This window comes from Schistocerca americana, chromosome 2 (assembly GCF_021461395.2).
Source record: "Schistocerca americana isolate TAMUIC-IGC-003095 chromosome 2, iqSchAmer2.1, whole genome shotgun sequence".
Classification (NCBI taxonomy): Eukaryota; Metazoa; Arthropoda; class Insecta; order Orthoptera; family Acrididae; genus Schistocerca; species Schistocerca americana.
Window position 1 is genome coordinate 628041387 of NC_060120.1, and position 12446 is coordinate 628053832.

A 12446-nucleotide genomic window follows, 5' to 3' on the forward strand; every position below is an offset into this window, starting at 1 on the left:
TGACATGAGGAACGTTTCCAACCGATTTCTCATACACAAACAGCAGTAGATCGGCGTTGCCTGATGAAACGTTGTTGTGATGCCTCGTGTAAGGAGGAGAAATGCGTACCATCGCGTTTCCGACTTTGATAAAGGTTGAATTGTAGCCTATCGCCATTGCGGTTTATCGTATCGCGACATTGCTCCTTGCGTTGGTCGAGATCCAATGATTGTTAGCAGAATATGGAATAGGTGGGTTAAGGAGGGTAATACGGAACGCCGTACTGGATCCCAACGGCCTCGCATCACTAGCAGTCGAGATGACAGGCATCTTATCTGCATGGTTGTAACGGATCGTGCAACCACGTCTCGATCCCTGAGTCAACAGATGGGGACGTTTGCAAGACAACAACCATCTGCGCAAACAGTTCGACGACATTTGCAGCAGCATGGACTATCAGCGCGGAGACCATGGCTGTGGTTACCCTTGACGGAGCGTCACAGACGGGAACGCCTGCGATGGTGTACTCAACGACGAATCTGGGTGCTGAAATGGAAAAACGTTATTTTTTCGGATGAAACCAAATTCTGTTTACAGCATCATATGGTCGCATCCATGTTTGGCGACATGGTGGTGAACGCACATTGGAAGCGCGTATTCGTCATCGCCATACTGGCGTATCACTCAGGCGTGATGGTATGAGGTGCCATTGGTTAGACGTCTCTGTCACCTCTTGTTCGCATTGACGGCACTTTGAACAGTGGACGTTACATTTCAGGTACGTTACGACCCGTGGCTCTTCCCTTCATTCAATCCCTGCGAAACCCTACATTTTGGCAGGATAATGCACGACTGCATGTTACAGGTGCTGGAGGGGCCTTCCTCGATACAGGAAATGTTCGACTGCTGCCCCGACCAGCACATTCTAAAGATCCCTCACCAATTGAAAACGTCCGGTCAATGGTGGCCGAGCAACTGGCTCGTCACAATGCGCCAGTCACTACTCTTGATGAACTGTGGTATCGTGTTGAAGCTGCATGGGTAGCTGTACCTGTACACGCCACCAAAGCACTGTTTGACTCAATGCCCCGGCGTATCAAGGCCGTTATTACGGCCAGAGGTGGTTGTTCTGGGTACTGATTTTTCAGGATCTAAGCACCCAAAGTGCGTGAACATGTAATCAGATATCAGTTCTAGTATAATATATTTGACCAATGAATACCCGTTTATCATTTGCATTTCTTCTTGGTGTAGCAATTTTAATGGCCAGTACTGCATCTTGGAGTTTCTGTTGCTGGGCTTGTTACTGCTACAGTGTTTCCCTTTGAAGGCTCCGTTTCTTGCGGTTCGTACGTTCACGGCAGGTTAGGCTTTGAGTCTGAAGATAACGCTCTTTGGCGTTGAAACTGGTAACATGTTTTGAATGAACGACGTTGGATTGCAGTGCAGCTGTTGGTTTTATCGTTTTTCATGTGAATAAATTAACGATTTCGGACCGACCCCCCAATAGCGTATTGTCAGTTGATATCCGGACTGTCGAGGGCACAAAAAAACTACGAATCTCGACAGAGTTTTCCGCTGTGTTTGCGCGAGCTGAGCGCCGGTAGGAAATGCGGCAGCTTTATCCGTGCTGGAGCACCGGCAGCGGCCCTCGCGCCGCTGGAGCGCCCCCTCGCATGTCTAGCACTCTTGAGAGCCGCGCACACAGCGGGCTCCAGCCAGCCAGCCAGCCGGCGCCGTGTGTGCACGGCGGGCGAGCGCTCTCAGCCGCGCGCTGCAGGCTCGCGCGGACACCGTGCCCTCAGGGCTCGAGACATGCCCTCTGTCACTGCAAACAGCGGGGACGCGCTTCGTAGCTGTAATGAGTACGTAGCCCCCCCCCCTCCCCCTCAGCTCAAACACTTAGCGACTTCCAACTGTTACATCGTACCTTTAGTACCGGACCATTATTTTTTTTCAGTTGTGAGAGAACATGGAAAACCTAGGCTACCAATTTTTCCGTGAACATAAATACTCTTGCAACTCCAAAATTTCTTCTAACCGGCGCACTAACCATTCAACGGACGTTGCAGTTTCCGAGTACGTGATTACTAATAGTTTCGATAGCCGACAATATATTCGTTTCAGCTCCAGTTTAGACTACAACTTTTTTTTCAGTTCCAGACTATCAGTGCCATATATACTCTAACTTAATATATTTCGTTGTTCAGTACATCGTTTCGGTTACTGCTATCACAATATAAAAACTTAGCTATTTCAAAACGAGATTCACGGTCAGTGTAAAGGACCTAGGCCTTATCGGCATGCCCAGATTAGGCATAAGTTTTTTATGCTGACGCTGGGACTTCGCTTGGCAAGTTCTAGGTTTTCATCCGCTGATGTGAGTCGCCGTAACGTCGTAATAAGTAAATAAATATATTAACCGACCTAAACGGTTTTATTCATAAAATATAGTGATCACGGACTCACTTAGCAGATTTGTCTGCTTCATTAGTATCTACTTCGGAAACCGGACACTCGTTGGGAGGTCTTGCGACAATGCGAGTTACTCGATCTGAGTACACGTGCGTTTTCAGGAAGTCGTTTGACTCGACCAGTAGGCCTAAGTATTGTCAGGAAAACACGAAACGTAATCTTGAGTGAAGCACAGTTATTAGTAAAGTTTTCAGTGAAATAAATGACTAGGGTTTGCAAAGGAAAAGTGATGAGTAGAAAAATATTTATTAGACAATCCAGATGAAAAGACGAGAATAACAAGTCATGAAGTAAATGGCACTCGCATTTAAAGTGTAGAAAATTAACAATCACACTTAAATCACGAGAAAAAAATAGTGTAAAATCCGATGTTAGATTTATATACAAAACTTAACATTTTTCATTACATATAAACTATGTAATGAAAAGTATCCGGACACCTGGCTGAAAATGTCTTATAAATTCGTGGCTCTCTCCTTCGATAATGCTGGAATTCAATATGGTGTTGGGTTACCTCTCTCTAGCCTAGATGACAGCTTTCACTCTCGCAGGCATACGTTCAATCAGACGCTGGAAGGTTTCTTAGGGAAAGTGAGCCCGTTCCTCTCGGAGTGCAGCACTGGCGAGAGGTATCGATGTCACTCGGTGAGGCCTGGCACGAAGTCGGCGTTCCAAAACATCCCGAAGGTGTTCTATAGGATTCAGGTCAGGACTCTGTGCAAGCCAGTCCATTACAGGGATGTTATTTCGTGATTATCGTGTAACCACTCCGCCAGAGGCCGGGCATCATGAACAGGTGATCGATCGTGTTGAAAGATGCAATTGCCATCTGTGAATTAATCTTGAACAGTGGTAAGCAAGAAGATGCTTCAAACATCAATGTAGGCCTATCCTGTGATAGTGCCACCCAAAATAACAAGTGAAAGTCCCCTCCATGAAAAGGAGGACCATGCCATAACATCACCGCCTCCGAATTTTACTGCTGGCATTACACACGCCGGCAGATGCCGTCCACCGGGCATTCGCCATACCCACACCCTGCCACCGGACAGCCACCTTGCGCACAGTGATTCGTCACTCCACACATCGTTTTTCCACTGTTCAGTCGTTATAGGTTTATGCTTCTCACCAGCGTTATGTGTGGCTTACGAGCAGCCGCCCGACCATGGTTCAAATGGGTCTGAGCACTATCGGACTTAACATCTGAGGCCGTCAGTCCCCTAGAACCTAGAACTACTTAAACCTAACTAACCTAAGGACATCACACACATCCATGCCCGAGGCAGGATTCTAACCTGCGACCGTAGCGTCGCGGCCCGACCAAGAAATACAAGTTTTTTCACCTCCCGCCTAAATGTCATAGTACTTGCACTGGATCCTGATGCAGTTTGAAATTCCTATGTGATGCCTATTTTACCTTAAGACCCTCTCCAGCTGTCGGCGCTCTCTGACAGTCAACAGATGAGGTCGGCCTGCACTCTTTTGTGCTGTAAGTGTCCACGTTTCCACTTCATCATCGCATCGGAAACAGTGGACCTAGGGATGTTTAGGAGTGCGGAAATCTCAAGCACAGAGGTATGACACATGTGACATCCAATCACATGGCCACGCTCGAAGTCCGTGAGTTCCCCGGAGCGGTCCATTCTGCTCTCTCACGATGTCTATTGACTACAGAGGTCGCCGATACGGAGTACCTGGCAGTAGGTCGCAGCACAATGCACCCAATACGAAAAACGTATGTTGTCGGAGGTGGCCGGATACTTTTGATCACATAGTGTAGGTCCGCAATTGCATGTTTTCCTAGAAACAAAGGAAAGAATATTTGTTGCCTGACGCTTATGGAGCCATGAGTTAAACGTTGTGTAACGAAGGCGCGACAGAGGTATCTGGCATGCGAGCAGAGAGAAGCTGTGTCCACTCCCTTATCAATTTTTTGTATCATTAATACTTTTTTCGGATAGAAATTCGTAGCAATAGTAGGGTTACTAAGGTAAGTAAATCAATAAGAAATAAAGGTGAAATTAAGGTGATCAGCCGTCAGAAGGCTCAATAACCAGCCTTTGCAGCGCGGACGTACAGGAAGAGCGTCAGTGATGTTCTGGATGCTAGCTACAGGAATGTGGAGCCAAGCCGCCTCCAGTCCCGTGGCCGGCTGCGGTACATTTCTCCGTTGAGGATACATGGCATGAACACCTCCACAGAGGTGGTCCCACTGATTCTAGATTGCGTTTAAATCCGATGGATCTGGTGGCCAGGGGAGTACGGTAAATTCATTCCGATGCTCTTCGAATCACGCACGTACACTGCGAGCTGTGCGACACGTTGCATTGTCCTGCTGGTAGGCGCCACCGTGCGAACCCAAAGCAAACTGGGTCCCCAAGGACGCATACGTATGTTGATGCGTCTACCTTCCACTATGACTAACGATATTACTCAGGGAATTCCACGAAAATATACCCCTCAGACATAACACTCCCTCCTCTGGCTCGGACCCTCCCTAAGATGTTTGCTTTTAGACGTTTCAAGCTGATGGAGCATAAAACGTGATTCGTGTTAAAAGGCCACCCGTCGCCACTCAGTTGACGTCCAACTGCGGTAGTGACGTGCAAATTCCAGCCTTCGTTGTCGATGAACAGCAGTCAGCATAGGTGGATGAACCACGCGACTCCTGCAGAGACCCACATGCAGCAACGTTCGCTGACCAGTAGTTGAGGAGACCCTACTGGTGGCACCTTGGTTCATCTGGGCGGTCAACTGCTCAACAACTGCACCTGTTCACCAGAACCCATATCCACAGTCGTCGTTCTTATCTATCACCTATGCCCCGCGGTGCACCACACTTGCCTTGGCGCCGGTTTTGTGTAGTACCATTTTGCCATGCACGGTATACTTTAATCATGGCGACATGTGAACAGTTTACAAACTTAACTGTTTCGGATATAATTCCACCCACCTCCCGAAAGCCAGTGATCATTTCCTTGTTGATCTTAGATAAATCGCTCCGTTTCTGCATTACGACAACGACTGTACTGCTTTCCGCGTCCCCCCCCCCCCCCCCCCCCCAACCCAGTACGCTCTGTATGCCCTTCACTGCTGTCACTGCCATCTGTGTGTGGTTATTGCATGTTCACGTCGAGTGTAGGCGGTTGTCACGTTGATGTGACTGGACAGTACGATAACAACGTAAGCAATACATTTCTTAAATGACTTGGTTTAGTACGACAGATGTTACTGCATAAGGGAGAAAAACGAACCAATGTTGCAATGGTGGTTTGCAAAAAATACAGCATTCGTACGGGGCGCAGTGTTCCAACACAGCCTGTAAATGATATTTAGGTCTAAATTTTCATGTACATATGATAAATTAATTTGTATTAATTAAGTCCTCGAGTATAGCAGATGTCACTCGTTTAACCGACTCGTTACGACACATTTGCGTCACATGCTTCAAATCAGTACATGGGCATATTAAATTTACTAAACATATCATGAGAACAAAAATGGTTCAAATGGCTCTGAGCACTATGGGACTCAACTGCTGAGGTCATCAGTCCCCTAGAACAACTTAAACCTAACTAACCTAAGGACATCACACACACCCATGCCCTAGGCAGGATTTGAACCTGCGACCGTAGCAGCAGCGCGGCTCCGGACTGGAGCGCCTAGAACCGCACGGCCACCACGGCTGGCTCCTGAGAACATTGCAAATCCATATGTTGCTGATAACAGGCCTAACTAAACATCCGTGTGCCAGCTAACTGATGTTTATTATCAGTATGAAGCTGAAAGCATTATTTTGAAGCTCCAAAATTTCAATTTTCTTCTGGAAATTGACAACAGCCCGGATGCAAGCTGTCAGCACCGATTTCTGAAGCAATGCTTGTGCGCGTAACAGTCATAAGAGTATGTGCCGTTGAGTAGTGACCAAAACTATAATTTTAATTTCTTATTATTGCAAATGAGACGCTACTAAGCCACCACTAAGCCACATGAAACAGTAACTGTACAATTAGTATTTACCACACCTACGCTCCAAAGTTTCACTTTTCTTCTGGAAATTGACAACAGCCCGGATGCAAGCTGTCAGCACCGATTTCTGAAGCAATGCTTGTGCGCGTAACAGTCATAAGAGTATGTGCCGTTGAGTAGTGACCAAAACCATAATTTTAATTTATTATTATTGCAAATGAGACGCTACTAAGCCACATGAAACAGTAACTGTACAATTAGTATTTACCACACCTACGCTACACGCGATGTTTGTGCGCGTAACAATCATAACAGTATGTGCCGTTGTGTAGTGGCCAAAATCACAATTTTAATTTCTTGTTACTGAAAATGAAGCGCTACTAAGCGACATGAAGGAGTAAGACCAAATGAGGCGATACTAACCTACATGAAAGAATAACTGTACAATAAGAATTCACCACACCCATCCATCACAATTTTAATTTCTTGTTACTGAAAATGAAGCGCTACTAAGCCACATGAAGGAGTAAGTCCAAATGAGGCGACACTAATCTACATGAAAGTCTAACTGTACAATAAGTATTTACCACACGCATCCTATACCCTACGATGTAGCTCCCAAAGGCTCGTTTAGTAGACGAAATCACTGTCATTCTACTGCGAGAGTGTACGACTGTACTGCTTTCCGCGTCCCCCCCCCCCCCCCCAACCCAGTACGCTCTGTATGCCATTCACTGCTGTCACTGCCATCTGTGTTTGGTTATTGCATGTTCACGTCGAGTGTAGGCGGTTGTCACGTTGATGTGACTGGAAAGTACGATAACAACGTAAGCAATACATTTCTTAAATGACTTGGTTTAGTACGACAGATGTTACTGCATAAGGGAGAAAAACGAACCAATGTTGCAATGGTGGTTTGCAAAAAATACAGCATTCGTACAGGGCACAGTGTTCCAACACAGCCTGTAAATTATATTTATGTCTAAATTTTCATGTACTTATGAGAAATTAATTTGTATTGATAAAGTCCTCGGGTATAGCAGATGTCACTCGTTTAACCGACTCGTTACGACACATTTGCGTCACATGCTTCAAATCAGTACATGGGCATATTAAATTTACTAAACATATCATGAGAACAAAAATGGTTCAAATGGCTCTGAGCACTATGGGACTCAACTGCTGTGGTCATCAGTCCCCTAGAACAACTTAAACATAACTAACCTAAGGACATCACACACACCCATGCCCGAGGCAGGATTTGAACCTGCGACCGTAGCAGCAGCGCGGCTCCGGACTGGAGCGCCTAGAACCGCACGGCCACCACGGCTGGCTCCTGAGAACATTGCAAATCCATATGTTGCTGATAACAGGCCTAACTACACTTCCGTGTGCCAGCTAACTGATGTTTATTATCAGTATGAAGTTAAAAGCTTTATTTTGAAGCTCCAAATTTTCAATTTTCTTCTGGAAATTGACAACAGCCCGGATGCAAGCTGTCAGCACCGATTTCTGAAGCAATGCTTGTGCGCGTAACAGTCATAAGAGTATGTGCCGTTGAGTAGTGACTAAAACCATAATTTTAATTTCTTATTATTGCAAATGAGACGCTACTAAGCCACATGAAACAGTAACTGTACAATTAGTATTTACCACACCTACGCTACACGCGATGTTTGTGCGCGTAACAATCATAACAGTATGTGCCGTTGTGTAGTGGCCAAAATCACAATTTTAATTTCTTGTTACTGAAAATGAAGCCTACATGAAAGACTAACTGTACAATAAGTATTCACCACACCCATCCATCACAATTTTAATTTCTTGTTACTGAAAATGAAGCGCTGCTAAGCCACATGAAGGAGTAAGTCCAAATGAGGCGATACCAATCTACATGAAAGCCTAACTGGACAATAAGTATCCACCACACCCAACCTACACCCTATGATCTACCTCCCAAAGGCTCGTTTAGTAGACGAAATCACTGTCATTCTACTGCGAGAGTGTACGACTGTACTGCTTTCCGCGTCCCCCCCCACCCCCCCCAACCCAGTACGCTCTGTATGCCCTTCACTGCTGTCACTGCCATCTGTGTGTGGTTATTGCATGTTCACGTCGAGTGTAGGCGGTTGTCACGTTGATGTGACTGGAAAGTACGATAACAACGTAAGCAATACATTTCTTAAATGACTTGGTTTAGTACGACAGATGTTACTGCATAAGGGAGAAAAACGAACCAATGTTGCAATGGTGGTTTGCAAAAAATACAGCATTCGTACAGGGCGCAGTGTTCCAACACAGCCTGTAAATTATATTTATGTCTAAATTTTCATGTACTTAGGAGAAATTAATTTGTATTAATTAAGTCCTCGGGGTATAGCAGATGTCACTCATTTAACCGACTCGTTACGACACATTTGCGTCACATGCTTCAAATCAGTACATGGGCATATTAAATTTACTAAACATATCATGAGAACAAAAATGGTCCAAATGGCTCTGAGCACTATGGGACTCAACTGCTGTGGTCATCAGTCCCCTAGAACAACTTAAACCTAACTAACCTAAGGACATCACACACACCCATGCCCGAGGCAGGATTTGAACCTGCGACCGTAGCAGCAGCGCGGCTCCGGACTGGAGCGCCTAGAACCGCACGGCCACCACGGCTGGCTCCTGAGAACATTGCAAATCCATATGTTGCTGATAACAGGCCTAACTAAACTTCCGTGTGCCAGCTAACTGATGTTTATTATCAGTATGAAGTTAAAAGCTTTATTTTGAAGCTCCAAAATTTCTATTTTCTTCTGGAAATTGACAACAGCCCGGATGCAAGCTGTCAGAACCGATTTCTGAAGCAATGCTTGTGCGCGTAACAGTCATAAGAGTATGTGCCGTTGAGTAGTGACCAAAACTATAATTTTAATTTCTTATTATTGCAAATGAGACGCTACTAAGCCACCACTAAGCCACATGAAACAGTAACTGTACAATTAGTATTTACCACACCTACGCTCCAAAATTTCACTTTTCTTCTGGAAATTGACAACAGCCCGGATGCAAGCTGTCAGCACCGATTTCTGAAGCAATGCTTGTGCGCGTAACAGTCACAAGAGTATGTGCCGTTGAGTAGTGACCAAAACCATAATTTTGATTTATTATTATTGCAAATGAGACTCTACTAAGCCACATGAAACAGTAACTGTACAATTAGTATTTACCGCACCTACGCTCCAAAATTTCACTTTTCTTCTGGAAATTGACAACAGCCCGGATGCAAGCTGTCAGCACCGATTTCTGAAGCAATGCTTGTGCGCGTAACAGTCACAAGAGTATGTGCCGTTGAGTAGTGACCAAAACCATAATTTTGATTTATTATTAATGCAAATGAGACTCTACTAAGCCACATGAAACAGTAACTGTACAATTAGTATTTACCACACCTACGCTACACGCGATGTTTGTGCGCGTAACAATCGTAACAGTATGTGCCGTTGTGTAGTGGCCAAAATCACAATTTTAATTTCTTGCTACTGAAAATGAAACGCTACTAAGCCACATGCAGGAGTAAGTCCAAATGAGGCGATACTAATCTACATTAAGGACTAACTGTAAATAGGTATTCACCACACCCATCCATCACAATTTTAATTTCTTGTTACTGAAAATGAAGCGCTACTAGGCCACATGAAGGAGTGAGTCCAAATGAGGCGATACTAATCTACATGAAAGTCTAACTGTACAATAAGTATTCACCACACCCATCCTACACCCTACGATGTAGCTCCCAAAGGCTCCTTTAGTAGACGAAATCACTGTCATTCTACTGCGAGAGTGTATGTCGAGTGGTCGGTGAGTGAGGAGACCATAGAGGGGACGTGGTGGATAGAGTATGATTTTCATTTGAGATGCTTCGCTGAAACATGGAGGATAGAGGATTTGTAAGATGTTTTCGTAGGGTGGTTGTAAATTTGGAAAAGAAGCATCATGAACAGAGTTAGTATTTGCTGCAAGCGCTAACCGTGACATATTATAGTCCATTGAGTGCATTCCGTTCAACACTATTTGGTTTTCAGGGCAAATAAGCGGTCATGTGTTCAGATTTTAAATAACTATTCTTCAACCTCCGCTTCCAGTTACAATTATTTCATAAGAGAAGTAAGGAGTAAATTTCGTCACTTGGTACACTTTGTCTGAATCAGTTTTTATAGTTTGAGGCAATGCAAAAAGAAGAGCATAGTTTTCAAATTAATGTAATTCACTTCTTAGTTATTAAAAAAATCGTAATACAGTTTAAATTAAAAGCAATCTTTTCATACATTTGCCAACATTTCATTAAGTTTTTCCTCATTGTTTGAATGCAAACCTTAACACAACCTTGTTGTTAAGCCTTGCACTATTGCGTGGACAGCTAGCTGCGCTTAATGAAAGGTAGCAATTTCTTATTTGCAAACGTCTTAAAGTAAATAATGAGGCAAACAGCCGCACGGTGATTTATTTCAGGAACATAAAGTTCAGTGTTTAATATAATGCAGTAAAGAAGAACCGAGCAGAGTTACCTGTTGTGCAGGTAAGAATTTATGGCAGGGCCAAAATGATCCTTGTGAGGTGACGTTACGAAATTGTGTTCATTAATAAATCTTTTGTATGTTCAGAGGTAACATTTTCTAACAATACACGACGTTAGCCAATATTTAGTGATCGTTTGAGGTGTATATTATTGGTAACAGTTCTTTATATTCTGTTTCCTTTACAGATTGCTTGATTCGCTTTAATTTCATTGGCATCGCCCCCCTCGAATGTAATTTACAGTTACGTTCAAATTAAAAAGTAGTGTAGCAAAGAACTCTCGAGATCAGAATTCATGGACGACACTGTAATCGGAATGTAGAACATTTAATGTAGAGGATTTGCTTTCACTTTGCTAGTAATACGTTAAGACACTATAATCTTGTAGAAACGTAAAACTAAAAGCAGAAAATACTACTAAAGTGTATAAAGTATACAGTAATGGTAATAAGAAACTTTCTTTAGCAAGAGGTTTTGTCACACTACACACATTTTCCAATTTTGAGCAAAACGTTTCACAAGTCGTTTGATAATTTATTTGCCTACCTTTTTATTATTCCTTAATGATTCATTCACCTTCGTAACTCTGCTACTCCTACCAGTTTAGAAACTCTGAAAACGAAACGAATAAAAAACCATGAATTTACTATAGAATGGAACACAGGTTTTCTGCTCTGGAGCCAGATGCCTTGTTCACTGTACCAGCAGTGATTTCGTTGCATACTGTTGACCTAATGGGTACATAGCGGAAGTCGAAAGCGTTTGTTTCCTCGATTTGTAGGAAAATATGGGTTTGTGACCCAAAAACGATAATGTAATGTGCTTACTTTTCAATTTGCTATCGATCGCGTCTATTTTGCATACATTGCGCATCATGAAATTTAGGGACGGTTTTTTCTAAAACGCGTGGAGGGTGGAGGGATATTGAGCCAAGCGACCGGCCACATATGAGCCCAATCGATGGACCGTATATGAGGTCTTCGCCTTGCTACTAATTTTCATGAAGAATATTCCAGAATGGCCCTAATCAGCGTGAAAATAGCGTTCTAAGGCTGTAACGTTAGAGCGAAATTAAACTCAGTAGGATTGAAATTTTTGTTCAGAAAACAGTGAATATAACAGCAAGTTCTCCATCTTAATTATTATCATTGGCATTCTGTTACCTATGAAACTGAATAATTGCCTATGAAACTGTACTAATGGTTTGGGACAGTGTCACGGGATTGGTATAACTTGGCTGCACGACCATAGCTGTTAACCTTCCCTTGTCTGCCTGTATGCGAGTTCTTCACCCCCGAACTAAAAAGTTTCCGATTGCCTTTTGCCTTTAGTTTCACGTGTTATCGTTAATATCTATGTAAATATGTCGAAGCTTACAAAATACACCAATATTTATTCATTCCGTACATCATGATAAGATAGGCGGAATCATATGGGTATTTCTCTGCTACGG